Here is a 16128-nt window from a genome sequence, read left to right as displayed (position 1 = left end):
CTGACAAGAATTCTCTACAGGGATGTATTATGTACAACAGTTGATGATGCTAATGGAAGTTTGATGTAGATTAGTCGTGACTACTACAGAAAGAAGAACCACGGCATCTTTTCCCATCACTCATATACTATTTGACGGCTAAAACACACCGATCAACCACCTCCTTGTTTCTACACTCACTGTCCATTTTATCAGCTCCACTTACCATATAGAAGCACTTTGTAGTTCTACAATTACTGACTGTAGTCCTTCTATTTCTCTGGATACTTTGTTTGCCCCCTTTCATGCTGTTCCTCAATGGTCAGACCCCCCACTGAACCATGACAGAGCAGGTATTATTTAGGTGGTGGGTCATTCTCAGCACTGCAGTGACAATGACATGGTGGTGGTGTGTTAGTGTGTGTTGTGCTGGTATGATTTTAAATACCATGTCCACTCACTGTCCACTCTGTTAGACAGTCCTACCTGGTTGGTCCACCTTGTAGATGTAAAGTCACGATAGACGATCGCTCACCTATTGCTGCTGTTTGTGTTGGACATCTTCTAGACATTCATCAGTGGTCACAGGATGCTGCCCAAGGGGCGCTGTTGACTGGATGTTTTTGGTAGGTGGACTATTCTCAGTCCAGCAGTGACAGTGAGGTGTTTAAAAACTCCAGCAGCGTTGCTATGTCTGATCCACTCATACCAGCAAAACACACACTAACACACCACCACCATGTCAGTGTCACTGCAGTGCTGAGAATGATTCATCACCTAAATAATACCTACTCTGTCGTGGTCCTGTGGGGGTCCTGACCATTAAAGAACAGCATAAAAGGGGGCTAACAAAGCATGCAGAGAAACAGATGGACTACAGTCAGTAATTGTAGAACTACAAAGTGCTTCTATATGGTCAGTGAAGCTGATAAAATGAACAATGTGCGTAGAAACAAGGAGGTGGTTTTAATGTGATGGCTGATCGGTGTAGATGGTGGTGGGAATTTGTCAGATAAAGTTTTTACAGTACCAAACAGTCCTAAATTATGATGCCTATTTATAGACAAGGGTGTAACAACTGAGAAAAGTTGTAATAAGTGGCAAATGGCAAAAGCTATTTATATCCAGGCTTGCTGTGTATGTTGATTTTCCAGATGCTATATTAGGAAAATGATCCAATTTACACCTCTGAGGTTGCCAGGTGTTAAGAAAGAACTCATTTCATTGAGAGTTGTTTAGAGCTAATGGTCACACTTGGGCTCACTAAAGGGGAGGGGGCTCTGTTTTTTACTTCATAAGCGCAGCTCTATAACGTTAAAGGCAGAAATAATGAGTCACAAACTAAAGATGTTGGTGACTGAACTGCTGTAATGTAATATAACACAACCGCAAATCAGAAAAAGTTGGGACAGTGTGGAAAATGCAAATAAAATAATGCTGCTGGAGTTTTTAAATACTGTTCACCGTCACTGTCCACTCTGTTAGACACTCATACCTAGTTGGTCCACCTTGTAGATGTAAAGTCAGAGACGATCGCTCATCTATTGCTGCTGTTTGAGTTGGTCATCTTCTAGACCTTCATCAGTGGTCGCAGGACGCTGCCCACGGGGCGCTGTTGGCTTGATATATTTTTGGTTGGTGGACTATTCTCAGTCCAGCAGTGACAGTGAGGTGTTTAAAAACGCCATCAGTGCTGCTGTGTCTTATCCACTCATACCAGAACAACACACACTAACACACCACCACCATATCAGTGTCACTGCAGTGCTGAGAATGATCCACCACCTAAATAATACCTGTTCTGTGGTGGGGTCCTGTGGGGGTACAGACCATTGAAGAACAGGGTGAAAGCAGGCTGTCAAAGTTTTAAGAAACAGATGGACTACAGTCAGTAATTGTAGAACTACAAAGTGCTTCTATATGGTAAGTGGAGCTGATAAAATGGAGAGTAAGAGTAGAAACAAGGAGGTGGTCATAACGTTATGCCTGATCGGTGTATTATATTGACTTGTGACTTGACTCAGACTCTAGCCTAAAGACCCGTGACTTGTCTCGGACTCGTATCGTGGTCATAATAATGTGACTCGACTGTGTATATACACAGGGAAATAATGAAAACATGAGGAACAGCCGGGGGTGATTAACACATGGACAAATCAGGAACAAGGGGCGAAGACAAGGGGGGGTGTGATACCAAAACATACACAAAGACACCTTGTGCTGTACAGATAGCTGTGAGATAGTTGTGAAAGTTGGTCTATTGCACCACAAAGAGAAAGTGGACCATAGATATTCACCAGTTCAAGAAGTATATAATGAATAAAAACATTAATTAGTATATAAATCACACCTATCCGTTATTAGCATCCTCTGTGGTTCGAAAGATAAGTTCACAATAAATGTCAGATCAGAGACCAGGGACTCTGGGCCAACATCTCTCACCGTGGCTTATTTCCCTGGTCTTCTAGGTCTTTAGGTGATTAAACATTCCACAAGGTGATTAAATATTGATTCTGTCTGACTGTAAATCAGAGCTGTAATTTCTTGGGCAAATGGCAAATGGCTATAGATGATCAGGTTGGACTTTTATTCATCAGGAAATAGAAATCAGTCTTCTCGTGAATCTATGTGGACAGCACTGTGGAAGAGGTTTCCAAATAAAATGTCTTTTAGTCAGCGCTATATGAAACACCTTGATCAATATTTATTAGACTTAGGCAGAAGCGGCTTATTTTATAAGACAAGTCAAGGCGCTGTAAGACACCTGTTCACACGTTGGCATAACGGAATAAAATTACTGTTACTGTTTATACAGTCAGTGTGGAGAACCTGGCAATAATTCAATCACTGGATCTTACTTTAATAACATGACAGTGGGAAATGAGATTTTATCTTAGTTGTGAAATATACACTGATCAGCCATAACATTAAAACCACCTCCTTGTTTCTACACTCACTGTCCATTTTATCAGCTCCACTTACCATATAGAAGCACTTTGTAGTTATAGCCTGCTTTTTAGCCTGCTTTCACCCTGTTCTTCAATTATCAGGACCCCCACAGGACCACCACAGAGCAGGTATTATTTAGGTGGTGGATCATTCTCAGCACTGCAGTGACAATGACATGGTGGTGGTGTGTTAGTGTGTGTTGTGCTGATATGAGTGGATCACTCTATTAGACACTCATACCTAGTTGGTCCACCTTGTAGATGCAAAGTCAGAGACGATCGCTCATCTATTGGTGCTGTTTGAGTTGGTCATCTTCTAGACCTTCATCAGTTGTCCCAGGATGCTGCCCACGGGGCGCTGTTAGCTGGATGTTTTTGGTAGGTGGACTATTCTCAGTCCAGCAGTGACAGTGAGGTGTTTAAAAACTCCAGAAGCGCTGCTGTGTCTGATCCACTCATACCAGCACAACACACACTAACACACCACCACCATGTCAGTGTCACTGCAGTGCTGAGAATGATCCACCACCTAAATGATACCTGCTCTGTAGTGGTCCTGGAAGAGTCCTGACCATTGAAGAACAGCATGAAAGGAGGCTAACAAAGCATGCAGAGAAACAGATGGACTACAGTCAGTAATTTTAGAACTACAAAGTGCTTATATATGGTAAGTGGAGCTGATAAAATGGACAGTGAGTGTAGAAACAAGGAGGTGGTTTTAATGTTATGGCTGATCAGTGAATTATGCACACGCACACCAGTGGTTCCAAAAGGAAGGGGGGGAAGGGTCAAAAATAATCACACATAATAGGACAGGAATATCAATATCAACTATTAGCACACGGCAGTTCTCTTCTTGTGTCATCTAAATCTTTGAGATTGGACAGATATTTGATTTGCCCACCTCAAAAGTGCAATGGTCAACAGATAGCAACTGCAAATGATGACAAATCAGTAGCCAATACAAGTCAACTTTATTTGTTTAGCCCTCTTTAGAATAGACATTGACTCAAAGCAACTTTACAGCATCCAGGACTGACAAGCCAGTACCAAGACACAGTATGACTGATGTTATATGAGTATGATTAAAAATACCAAACAAATCTAATTTTCCTCTTTACTCTTTCACCCTCGGACATACACGACCACAAACACCTGATGTTAAACAGGTGCAAAGTGAAGCAAAGCCTTGAGGTCTTGAAAACCCATTTAGCCTTTCATTCCACCCAATGCCCAAGGCTCGACTTGTCTCCTCTCCTGTTCTCAGCTCTAATTAAGTACAGGCCTGTAGCATAGTATCAGTGCAAACAAAGGTGCACCAGAACACAGCAGGACTGCAAGTTTTAACTGAAAGATGACAGACACCGACTGGAAGTAAGTAAGGATCAGTTTGAATATGGTTACATCGCACATTTAGAAGTATGTGTTCAAGCTTTTATCGTTGGATAGGCTTTCGTTTGCCTAACTGAGTGAGAAAGAAACTAGTTCGACTGCTAATAAGGTGTGCATATAAGTATGTGGCCACCTTGGTGTGAGTTTGTTGGACATTCTATTCCAAAATCCAAAATAAAGCCTATAAAGAAAAGTGCACACTACATAGAGTGAACCATGGTAAAGGCTCCATAATGTTGTGGGGCTGCTTTGTTGCCTTTTTCAATGAAATCAGAGGATTATCAGAACATTTTAGATTAAAATGTGCTCTTAAGGGTAAGAAAATGTGTCCTACAGCAGAATAACAACCCAAAGCACAAATCCAAACATAAAAATGGACTGTTTTAAAATGGCCAGTGCTGAAATCTGCTATTGGGAAAAGGAACCCTGCAAACGTGAGAGCTTGATGAGTGGAAGAAACCTACAAATGGCAAGCTCATATTCCAAAACCATTACAGTTGTCCCAGTAGTTGTCCCCCATTAGCAAAAACAGTCTGCACTCCTCTGCAAAGGCTTTACAAAAGGCTTTAGAAGGTCAGGCACTGAAACTGGCCAATATGACCTGGATCTTAAGTGACGTTCCAATTAATCTCATAAATTTTCAATCAGACATTGGGTCTGTCTAAAAACCTAGTGAGCTCTCTACATAGGCAGCATTTTACATCATACTATGCTCGCTCCCAAGAAAAAGGCTAAGCCTAAATTCTTAGATACCCTAAAATGCTGCCTACTAAGGCGCCTTATTTTGAAGCTATAAACTGACTGAATTGGTTTGCCCATTGGTTTGAATGGCCTTAGGCTAACTGTGTTAGCTTAGTAAGCAAAACTAGTGTCTCTAAATAATCTGCCTTATACACCGATTAGCCAGAACATTAAATCCACCTCCTTATTTCTACACACACTGTCCATTTTATCAGCTCCACTTACCATATACAGTGTATCACAAAAGTGAGTACACCCCTCACATTTCTGCAGATATTTAAGTATATCTTTTCATGGGACAACACTGACAAAATGACACTTTGACACAATGAAAAGTAGTCTGTGTGCAGCTTATATAACAGTGTAAATTTATTCTTCCCTCAAAATAACTCAAAATACAGCCATTAATGTCTAAACCACCGGCAACAAAAGTGAGTACACCCCTAAGAGACTACACCCCTAAATGTCCAAATTGAGCACTGCTTGTCATTTTCCCTCCAAAATGTCATGTGACTCGTTAGTGTTACTAGGTCTCAGGTGTGCATAGGGAGCAGGTGTGTTCAATTTAGTAGTACAGCACTCACACTCTCTCATACTGGTCACTGAAAGTTCCAACATGGCACCTCATGGCAAAGAACTCTCTGAGGATCTTAAAAGACGAATTGTTGCGCTACATGAAGATGGCCAAGGCTACAAGAAGATTGCCAACACCCTGAAACTGAGCTGCAGCACAGTGGCCAAGATCATCCAGCGTTTTAAAAGAGCAGGGTCCACTCAGAACAGACCTCGCGTTGGTCGTCCAAAGAAGCTGAGTGCACGTGCTCAGCGTCACATCCAACTGCTGTCTTTGAAAGATAGGCGCAGGAGTGCTGTCAGCATTGCTGCAGAGATTGAAAAGGTGGGGGGTCAGCCTGTCAGTGCTCAGACCATACGCCGCACACTACATCAAATTGGTCTGCATGGCTGTCACCCCAGAAGGAAGCCTCTTCTGAAGTCTCTACACAAGAAAGCCCACAAACAGTTTGCTGAAGACATGTCAACAAAGGACATGGATTACTGGAACCATGTCCTATGGTCTGATGAGACCAAGATTAATTTGTTTGGTTCAGATGGTCTCAAGCATGTGTGGCGGCAATCAGGTGAGGAGTACAAAGATAAGTGTGTCATGCCTACAGTCAAGCATGGTGGTGGGAATGCCATGGTCTGGGGCTGCATGAGTGCAGCAGGTGTTGGGGAGTTACATTTCATTGAGGGACACATGAACTCCAATATGTACTGTGAAATACTGAAGCAGAGCATGATCCCCTCCCTCAGGAAACTGGGTCGCAGGGCAGTGTTCCAGCATGATAATGACCCCAAACACACCTCTAAGACGACCACTGCTTTATTGAAGAGGCTGAGGGTAAAGGTGATGGACTGGCCAAGCATGTCTCCAGACCTAAACCCAATAGAACATCTTTGGGGCATCCTCAAGCGGAAGGTGGAGGAGAGCAAAGTCTCGAATATCCGCCAGCTCCGTGATGTCGTCATGGAGGAGTGGAAAAGCATTCCAGTGGCAACCTGTGAAGCTCTGGTAAACTCCATGCCCAGGAGAGTTAAGGCAGTTCTGGGAAATAATGGTGTCCACACAAAATATTGACACTTCAGGAACTTTCACTAAGGTGTGTACTCACTTTTGTTGCTGGTGGTTTAGACATTAATGGCTGTATATTGAGTTATTTTGAGGGAAGAATAAATTTACAATGTTATATAAGCTGCACACAGACTACTTTTCATTGTGTCAAAGTGTCATTTTGTCAGTGTTGTCCCATGAAAAGATATACTTAAATATCTGCAGAAATGTGAGGGGTGTACTCACTTTTGTGATACACTGTAGAAGCACTTTATAGTTCTACAATTACTGACTGTAGTCAATCTGTTTCTCTACATACTTTTTAACCTGCTTTCACCCTGTTCTTCAATGGTCAGGACCACTACAGAGCAGGTATTATTTGGGTGGTGGATCATTCTCAGCACTGCAGTTGCACTGACATGGTGGTGGTGTGTTAGTGTGTGTTGTGCTGGTATGAGTGGATCAGACACAGCAGCGTTGCTAGAGTTTTTATATACCATGTCCACTCACTGTCCACTCTATTAGACACTCCTACCTAGTTGGTCCACCTTGTAGACGTAAAGTCAGAGACGATCGCTCATCTATTGCTGCTGTTTGAGTTGGTCATCTTCTAGACCTTGATCAGTGGATGCTGCCCACGGGACGCTGTTGGCTGGATATTTTTGGTTGGTGGACTATACTCAGTCCAGCAGTGACACTGAGTAAAACACACACTAACACACCACCATCATGTCAGTGTCACTGCAGTGCTGAGAATGATCCACCACCTAAATAATACCTGCTCTGTGGTGGTCCTGGGAGAGTCCTAAACATTGAAGAACAGCATGAAAGGGGACTAATAAAGCATGCAGAGAACCAGATGGACTACAGTCAGTAATTGTAGAACTACAAAGTGCTTCTATATGGTAAGTAATGCCGATAAAATGGACAGTGAGTGTAGAAACAAGGAGGTGGTGTTAATGTTACGGCTGATCGGTGTACATGTACATCTCATAAAACCCCATGAAGTTGACACCCTGTAGCCAAAATCAAAGTAAACAGGGAGCCTGCAGAGAAGTCACACCGCAGGAAAGCAGCCATGCCACCAGGAGATGTCAGAACTGGAAAAGATCAGAGGCGGCCTGTTAGACATGCTTAAACATACAAGTGGATGCCGTGTAGCTCCATGTATTGCAGTGAACAAGTCCACGCAGGCTACATAACTATTTACGAGCATCAATGAAAAAACTAGACAAACTATCCTCTCTACATGTTTAATTGGGTGTATGCGCATGTAATCACTTTGGACAAAGCTAAACATAAAGAACAACCATGTGTTGTCATGGTGATAGACAGTAATCATTTAAATACCTGAGACTTTTACAGGCTCGGTGGCTCGTTGGGTAGCACTGTCACCTCAGAGCAAGAAGGTCCAGGGTTCGATTCCCAGGTGGAGTTTGCCTGAGTGTCTGTGTGGGTATCAATGTGTGAGTGTGATGGACTGGCAAACTGTCTGGGGTGTTTCCGACCCAGAGTCGGGACCACCGCGACCCTGAACAGGATAAAGCAGTGGTAAAAATGGGGGTATTTTATTTACAAAATTTGACTACTTTACTTAAATCCCCCCAAAACTGACTTACTGGTAAATAATGTGTTGTGGTGAGTTGTGGTGGGTCTGATTTCTTGAAATTACAGCCCGCAATGTGGTAACACACCCAGGACAGGGCGCCAATCCACCCACCGCGTGTCTCGTCACGTCCATCATGTCTACATGTAGACACCCGACTGGTCGATAGCAGCACTTGGGATGGAAAGCCTGAATCCCAGCAGTGCTGCTTCCCAGTAACATGTGATCTGGGTTCAGGTCTTGCTTTCAGTCTTCGCATTTGAGTAATTTGGCATGTCCTGCCTGGGTACTCTGATCCTGTCCCACCTTTTAAAAACATGCCAGTAGGTTGAATTATTTATCAGTGTTGTGAATAGTGGGTCTCTTATTGGTGTGTTTCTTGTCCTCTAATGGATTGATGCCCTTTCTAGATCCCATTGTTTATTTTGGCCAAACTGTGTCCATCATGTCTGCATGTAGACACCTGACTGGTTGATAGCACCGCTGGGGATTGAAACCCTGGATCCCAGTGCTAGTGGGCTAGCATAATTTATTGCTGCCACCCAATGACATAGGATCTGGATTAAAGTCAAGTAATTTGGCATGTCCTGCCTGGGTACTCTGATCCTGTCCCACCTTTCAAAAACATGCCAGTAGGTTGAATTATTTCTCAGAGTATTGGGTCTCAAGTTGGTGTGTTTCTTGTCCTGTAATAGATTGATGCCCTGAGCAGGCCCCATTATTTATTTTGGCCAAACTGTGTCTATCATGTCTGTATGTAGACACCCATCAGGTCGATAGCACCACTGGGGATTAAAACCATGGATCCCAGCGGTAGTGGGATGGCATAATTTATTGCTGCTACCCAATGACATAGGATCTGGGTTAAAGTCAAGTAATTTGGCATGTCCTGCCTGGGTACTCTGATCCTGTCCCACCTTTCAAAAACATACCAGTAGGTGGGCTTATTGTGTGTTTTTTATATAATGGATTAATGCCCTGAGCAGGTCCCATTCTTTATTTTGACCAAACTGTGTTTCAACTGTATGATGTAAATACGATGAACAGGTGGTTTCATCAATCTAGCCCCTATTTGATCTAAGATAAAGTGGATACAAGCATTGTAGACAGGGGTTCCTGGTTTCACCCAGGGGTTGTTTATCCAAAAAGTGCATTTTCATCACATAAGCCTTTTGTGAGTTGCTTATCCAGTCTAGGTCAGCAGACGATGTGGTTACATATACAGTGTATCACAAAAGTGAGTACACCCCTCACATTTCTGCAGATATTTAAGTATATCTTTTCATGGGACAACACTGACAAAATGACACTTTGACACAATGAAAAGTAGTCTGTGTGCAGCTTATATAACAGTGTAAATTTATTCTTCCCTCAAAATAACTCAATATACAGCCATTAATGTCTAAACCACCGGCAACAAAAGTGAGTACACCCCTTAGTGAAAGTTCCTGAAGTGTCAATATTTTGTGTGGCCACCATTATTTCCCAGAACTGCCTTAACTCTCCTGGGCACGGAGTTTACCAGCGCTTCACAGGTTGCCACTGGAATGCTTTTCCACTCCTCCATGACGACATCACGGAGCTGGCGGATATTCGAGACTTTGCGCTCGTCCACCTTCCGCTTGAGGATGCCCCAAAGATGTTCTATTGGGTTTAGGTCTGGAGACATGCTTGGCCAGTCCATCACCTTTACCCTCAGCCTCTTCAATAAAGCAGTGGTCGTCTTAGAGGTGTGTTTGGGGTCATTATCATGCTGGAACACTGCCCTGCGACCCAGTTTCCGGAGGGAGGGGATCATGATCTGCTTCAGTATTTCACAGTACATATTGGAGTTCATGTGTCCCTCAATGAAATGTAACTCCCCAACACCTGCTGCACTCATGCAGCCCCAGACCATGGCATTCCCACCACCATGCTTGACTTTAGGCATGACACACTTATCTTTGTACTCCTCACCTGATTGCCGCCACACATGCTTGAGACCATCTGAACCAAACAAATTAATCTTGGTCTCATCAGACCATAGGACATGGTTCCAGTACTCCATGTCCTTTGTTGACATGTCTTCAGCAAACTGTTTGCGGGCTTTCTTGTGTAGAGACTTCAGAAGAGGCTTCCTTCTGGGGTGACAGCCATGCAGACCAATTTGATGTAGTGTGCGGCGTATGGTCTGAGCACTGACAGGCTGACCCCCCACCTTTTCAATCTCTGCAGCAATGCTGACAGCACTCCTGCGCCTATCTTTCAAAGACAGCAGTTGGATATGACGCTGAGCACGTGCACTCAGCTTCTTTGGACGACCAACGCGAGGTCTGTTAGGAGTGGACTCTGCTCTTTTAAAACGCTGGATGATCTTGGCCACTGTGCTGCAGCTCAGTTTCAGGGTGTTGGCAATCTTCTTGTAGCCTTGGCCATCTTCATGTAGCACAACAATTCGTCTTTTAAGATCCTCAGAGAGTTCTTTGCCATGAGGTGCCATGTTGGAACTTTCAGTGACCAGTATGAGAGAGTGTGAGAGCTGTACTACTACATTGAACACACCTGCTCCCTATGCACACCTGAGACCTAGTAACACTAACAAATCACATGACATTTTGGAGGGAAAATGACAAGCAGTGCTCAATTTGGACATTTAGGGGTGTAGTCTCTTAGGGGTGTACTCACTTTTGTTGCCGGTGGTTTAGACATTAATGGCTGTATATTGAGTTATTTTGAGGGAAGAATAAATTTACACTGTTATATAAGCTGCACACAGACTACTTTTCATTGTGTCAAAGTGTCATTTTGTCAGTGTTGTCCCATGAAAAGATATACTTAAATATCTGCAGAAATGTGAGGGGTGTACTCACTTTTGTGATACACTGTATATCCATGATGAATGAAGACATAAAACTTTGCCATTAACCAATCGTCCGTGTCTGTGTGCAGCCTAATTCAATTCTCGGTAAGTATTCGTCTGCAGGATGTTCAAACTCCTCTCTATGTCGAAGAGAGAAAATCTGCAGCGGTGTACCAACGGGGTAAACACAAGTGACTCAGATCGCTATTCATTCATTCATTATGGTGTAATTACTCCAATGTGTTGCAGGTGTTTAATATGCAATCTGGAAAGCTTTTCAATCTCTGAGGAATTCAGACTGCAAATCTGGCATACAGGCTGTAACGGAGCTATTAGTTGTCTGCCTATACAAGTGTTTCGGATATGTCTAAGGATGCCAGCTGGGTGATATAATGCAAAATGTCCTGCTGTTATACTACATAGCATGGTGCCTGGAACAGGGCGGGGTGTGCATCGCCACTGGGGCACCAGGTGTAGTCGAGCACCTGCAAGGATTAAAAATGAACCCTTTTTAGCAGATGCTTAACTAATGTAGAATAATACGATGGATAAAATGGTTAAAGAGAAAATAAAGGTGGCTAAAATGACAGAAACAAACTAAGTAACAGCAGCCTGCAATGGAGAAAGTGGTTAGAAAAGGGTTAGAGACCTGCGACAGCCAAAAGACTTAAAAAAGGTAACCCAGAACCTGCCAGGGACTGCAATGAACATTAAATGGTGTTCACTCCATTACGGAGTGCCAGCATCTCCGTCAAAAATAAACTATAACAAGCCTGGCATCATAGTTCCAACAAAAAAGCAGGTTGCCAACAGAGGAGCAGGCAAATCTACCACCTGGGGTTCCTGCCATTCTAAAATTCCCCTACTGATGGGAACACTGACAGATCATAACATTATGCAAAGGTAGTGAGTCATGTTTTGTTTTTTGGTACATTTTAACCCACTTTAACCTGATAAGGTTTTAATGAAGTGGTGTTTAAATGTAAGTATTGCTGCAATAACACGTGTCTGTGTTTCAATCATTATTACACAAAGTTATCAATTACATTTGGTTAACAGATTTAATAGGTTTAATAAGTTGTTGTTACCTGCATTACCAACAACAAAAATCATTTCAAAAACGCTGCATTACCAACAACAAAAATAATTTTAAAAAATGCTGCATTAACAACAGAAATCATTTAAAAATGCTGCATTAACAACAACAAAAATAATTTAAAAAATGCTGCATTAACAACATTTGTTGTTGTTTATGCAGCATTTTTTAAATGATTTTTTTGTTGTTTTTGCAGCATTTTTTTAAATGATTTTTGTTGTTTTTTATGCAGCATGTTTTAAATGTTTTTTGTTGTTGTTTATGTAGCATTTTTTAAATGATTTTTGTAGTTGTTGATGCAGCATTTTATAATGATTTAGTTGTTGTTAATGCAGCATGTTTTAAATGATTTTTGTTGTTGTTTATGCAGCATTTTTTAAATGTTTTTTGTTGTTAATGCAGCATTTTAAAAATGATTTTTGTTGTCGTTTATGCAGAATTTTTAAAATGATTTTTGTTGTTGTTTATGCAGCATTTTTAAAAAGATTTTTGTTGTTTATGCAGATTTTTTAAAATGATTTTTGTTGTTGTTTATGCAGCATTTTTTTAATGATTTTTGTTTTTGTTAATGCAGCATTTTTTTTAAATATTTTCCATTTTCATTAATGTTGTGTTTTTTAAATGTTTTTCATTTCAGTTAATGCAGCATTTTTGAAATTCCTGGTAACATATTTGCGTTCTCACTTACCGCTGTTGTGTTCTCAGCTTTTGTTTGCTTAGTAAATGTAGCTGTGATGTGACTCAGTGGGCCCCCGTAAAAATCTGACTGGTTGGTCAGTTTGGATGAAATCTGAAGCTACAAGGTGGATTCTGAGCCTGTCCAGGTAATCATTAAACTTAGAGGCTGGAAAGTCAAACCTTGAGAGTTTCACAGAAATCTCCCCATGACACACACACACACACAACACAACACAGTGAGGTCGTTAAACAAGTGGGCACAGTGCCAGCATTAAGAAATCACCTATTACCAGTCCCTGTTGCATCTAATGGGTCAGTGTCATACAGGTAGTAGTACAGTATGTTCTCTACTCAAGTGGGCTGCCAGTTCCAGGTAAATGATGCACATCCAACACAGGACCAGCATGGTCCTGGTAAAGGTGGGGAACAGGTGCCATAATGTCCACCCTCATATAAGAAAACTAGCTACCAAACTTGAAGTGACGCATATAGCTTAAAGCCGCCACCCCACATCAAGTTCCTGCTCTATAACTTTTTGTACAAACTGGCAAAGTTATCTTCTTTTGCCTTGGCAAGACTGGTTTCATCAGTCTTTCTCTGAAAGATCACAGCTTTTCCAAATATACTCTGTTTGGGAAGTGTGGCTGCGTGGGCAAGGTTAGCTGCGTGATTCCTTTGAGGAGGAGGCAGCCCGTGCGGGGGAATCCATGTTGTTCGGCTGTGATCTAGAACAAAATGAAGCTGTTGTCTGTTTTAGGCATGCTGATTACACCTGGCAGATCTCCCAGAGTGCCCCCTTCTTTCTGCGTGCCGGCTCGGAGCACACACTTCAGAAACACAGCCCACCCTCGCTGTCACGACTCCGCGATGCAGCCCGAAAAACAAATGGGACGGCGCTCACTCGGCCATTAATAGCTTTTATCAGAGAGCGATGCTGTCTGCTAGCTGCTAGATAGAGTGGGTGCTACACAGCAACATGGATTTTAGGGTGCCAGCAAGAACTAATAGAAATCCATAGAAATCCATAATAAAATGAATACAAATCAGTTAGCAATTAATTTCATTATCAATTCATTGATCTATTGTTAATTCCATACAAGCATGACATTCATTCAATCATTCACTGTCTGTTTTACCACTGCTTTATCCTATTCACTGGGCGAAAGGCAGGAAACTCCTCAAACGGGTTGCCAGTCCATCACAGAGCAAACACACACACATTCACACATTTTAGTAGCTCCAATTAGCACAACTTTATGTCTTTGGACTGTGGGAGGAACCAGAGCACCTGGAGCAAACCCATTCAAACATGGGGAGAACTTGCAAACTCCATACAGAAAGGACCCAGACCACTCCACCTGGGAATCAAACCCAGGACCTTCTTGCTAATAAATATAAAACCGTCATTATCTGTTCCGCTTATCCATTCAGGGTTGCGCTGGCAACAGAACAAGCGAAGAGTCCAGGGCATCTCTCTCCCCTGCGGCTTCTACCAGCTCCTCTGGTGGGATACCCAGGCGTTCCCATGCCAGCTGGGAGATGTAATCCCTCCAGCGGGTCCTGGATCGACCCCGGGCCATCCTCCCAGTTGGTTGTGCCTGGTATACCTCCAAAGGGAGGCGTACAGGAGGTATCCTTATCAGATGCCTGAACCACCTCGACTGGCTCCTCTCCACGCGAAGGAGCAGCGGTTCTACTCCGAGCTCCTCCAGTATTGCTGAGCTCCTCACCCTCAACCCACCGGAGAAAGCTCATTTTGCCAAAAGTATTCGCTCGTCTGCCTTCACACGCATCTGAACTTCAGTGACGTCCCATTCTTAATCCATAGGGTTTAATATGATGTCGGCCCACCCTTTGCAGCTATAACAGCTTCAACTCTTCTGGGAAGGCTTTCCACAAGGTTTAGGAGTGTGTTCATGGGAATTTTTGATCATTCTTTCAGAAGCGCATTTGTGAGGTCAGACACTGATGTTGGCCGAGAAGGCCTGGCTCACAGTCTCCGCTCTAATTCATCCCAAAGGTGTTCTATTGGATTGAGATCAGGACTCTGTGCAGACCGGTCAAGTTCTTCCACACCAGACTCGTCCATCGGATTGCCAGGTGGAGAAGCGTGATTCTTCACTCCAGAGAACACGTCTCCACTGCTCTAGAGTCCAGTGCCAGTGTGCTTTACACTACCACATCCAATGCTTTGCATTGCGCTCGGTGATGTAAGGCTTGGATGCAGCTGCTACCATGGTTAAATATCATGCCTTTGGGTTCATTTTCAATTCTCACACTTCAATGGCAAGGCGTGACCCATCCCTTTGCACACCTACCCACTCAATATGTCTGTTAATTAAAATGCCATGGTCAACAATATCAAAGGCTTAAAAATGAAAAATGCAGCAGTAATAAAATTGTGACCTCCTAGAATCAGCTATTTGGATAGTCTCAGTTTATCATTGCTCCCCTCTAACACGTCTAAAGCTACCGGCTACGTGTTTACACAAGCCAGCATTTTATTCTTCCACAGAGCTTTAACACCTTTGACAGATCATTCCACTCTGTCTGTTTTCTCCCTGCTTGTGTTGGGGCCTTGACCGGACAATAAGAGACGCAGTTGTACCAACAATAGGGTTATTTACCATCCAGCCTTCCTTCCATCCGACATGGCCAACAGACATGTGACTTTTAAACAGCTGTGTGTCGTGCCACCCGACGCCCTTTTTGAGTAATCCAGGCTGCAGCATAACCTCAGTAGTAGAAAACTCTTCTCTTTCTCTTTGCTTTTTAACAATTGCTGGGTTTTTTACATTTAATTATTTGCTTGCGGCCGTGCAGGCAAAAGCACACACAGTGTCACATTTATTATGGTGCTTATTTAATACAGATAATTTATTTATTCTCCCTACCAATTACTTTATGCTGAACTGTTGTCATATTTTTCTTTTTGCTACACTTTGCTACATTTATTAGCGTTTACATTACTAGTTTTATTTTATGGCAATCATGGCAGTTGTAAAGACATTTAGTCATTGGGTCCAATGACATGCAGAATTAACATGCTTGCAGTTATGCTAACCCTACTAAGAACAATAAAAAATACACTTTTAATTAATTCATCCATGTACAGTGGTACCTTGTAACTCGACAAATTTGTATTCGAGAAATTTTTACCCTTAAACTCAATGTTTCCCTTAAACTCAGTGTGTGTGCGACTACATACCTATCCATCCAAACCCATCTATCTATCAT

At 42.6% G+C, this 16128-nt stretch overlaps 1 protein-coding gene across 2 annotated transcripts in view; it reads right to left on the bottom strand.

Annotated features, from left to right (window-relative positions):
- sgsm2 (small G protein signaling modulator 2) overlaps positions 1-16128 on the bottom strand; it is an 85909-nt gene that overhangs the window by 49548 nt on the left and 20233 nt on the right. The window lies entirely within an intron of this gene.

This window comes from Trichomycterus rosablanca, chromosome 20 (assembly GCF_030014385.1).
Source record: "Trichomycterus rosablanca isolate fTriRos1 chromosome 20, fTriRos1.hap1, whole genome shotgun sequence".
Classification (NCBI taxonomy): domain Eukaryota; kingdom Metazoa; phylum Chordata; class Actinopteri; order Siluriformes; family Trichomycteridae; genus Trichomycterus; species Trichomycterus rosablanca.
The sequence above is the reverse complement of the archived record's forward strand: the minus strand, read 5'-3'. Positions and strand labels throughout refer to the sequence as shown.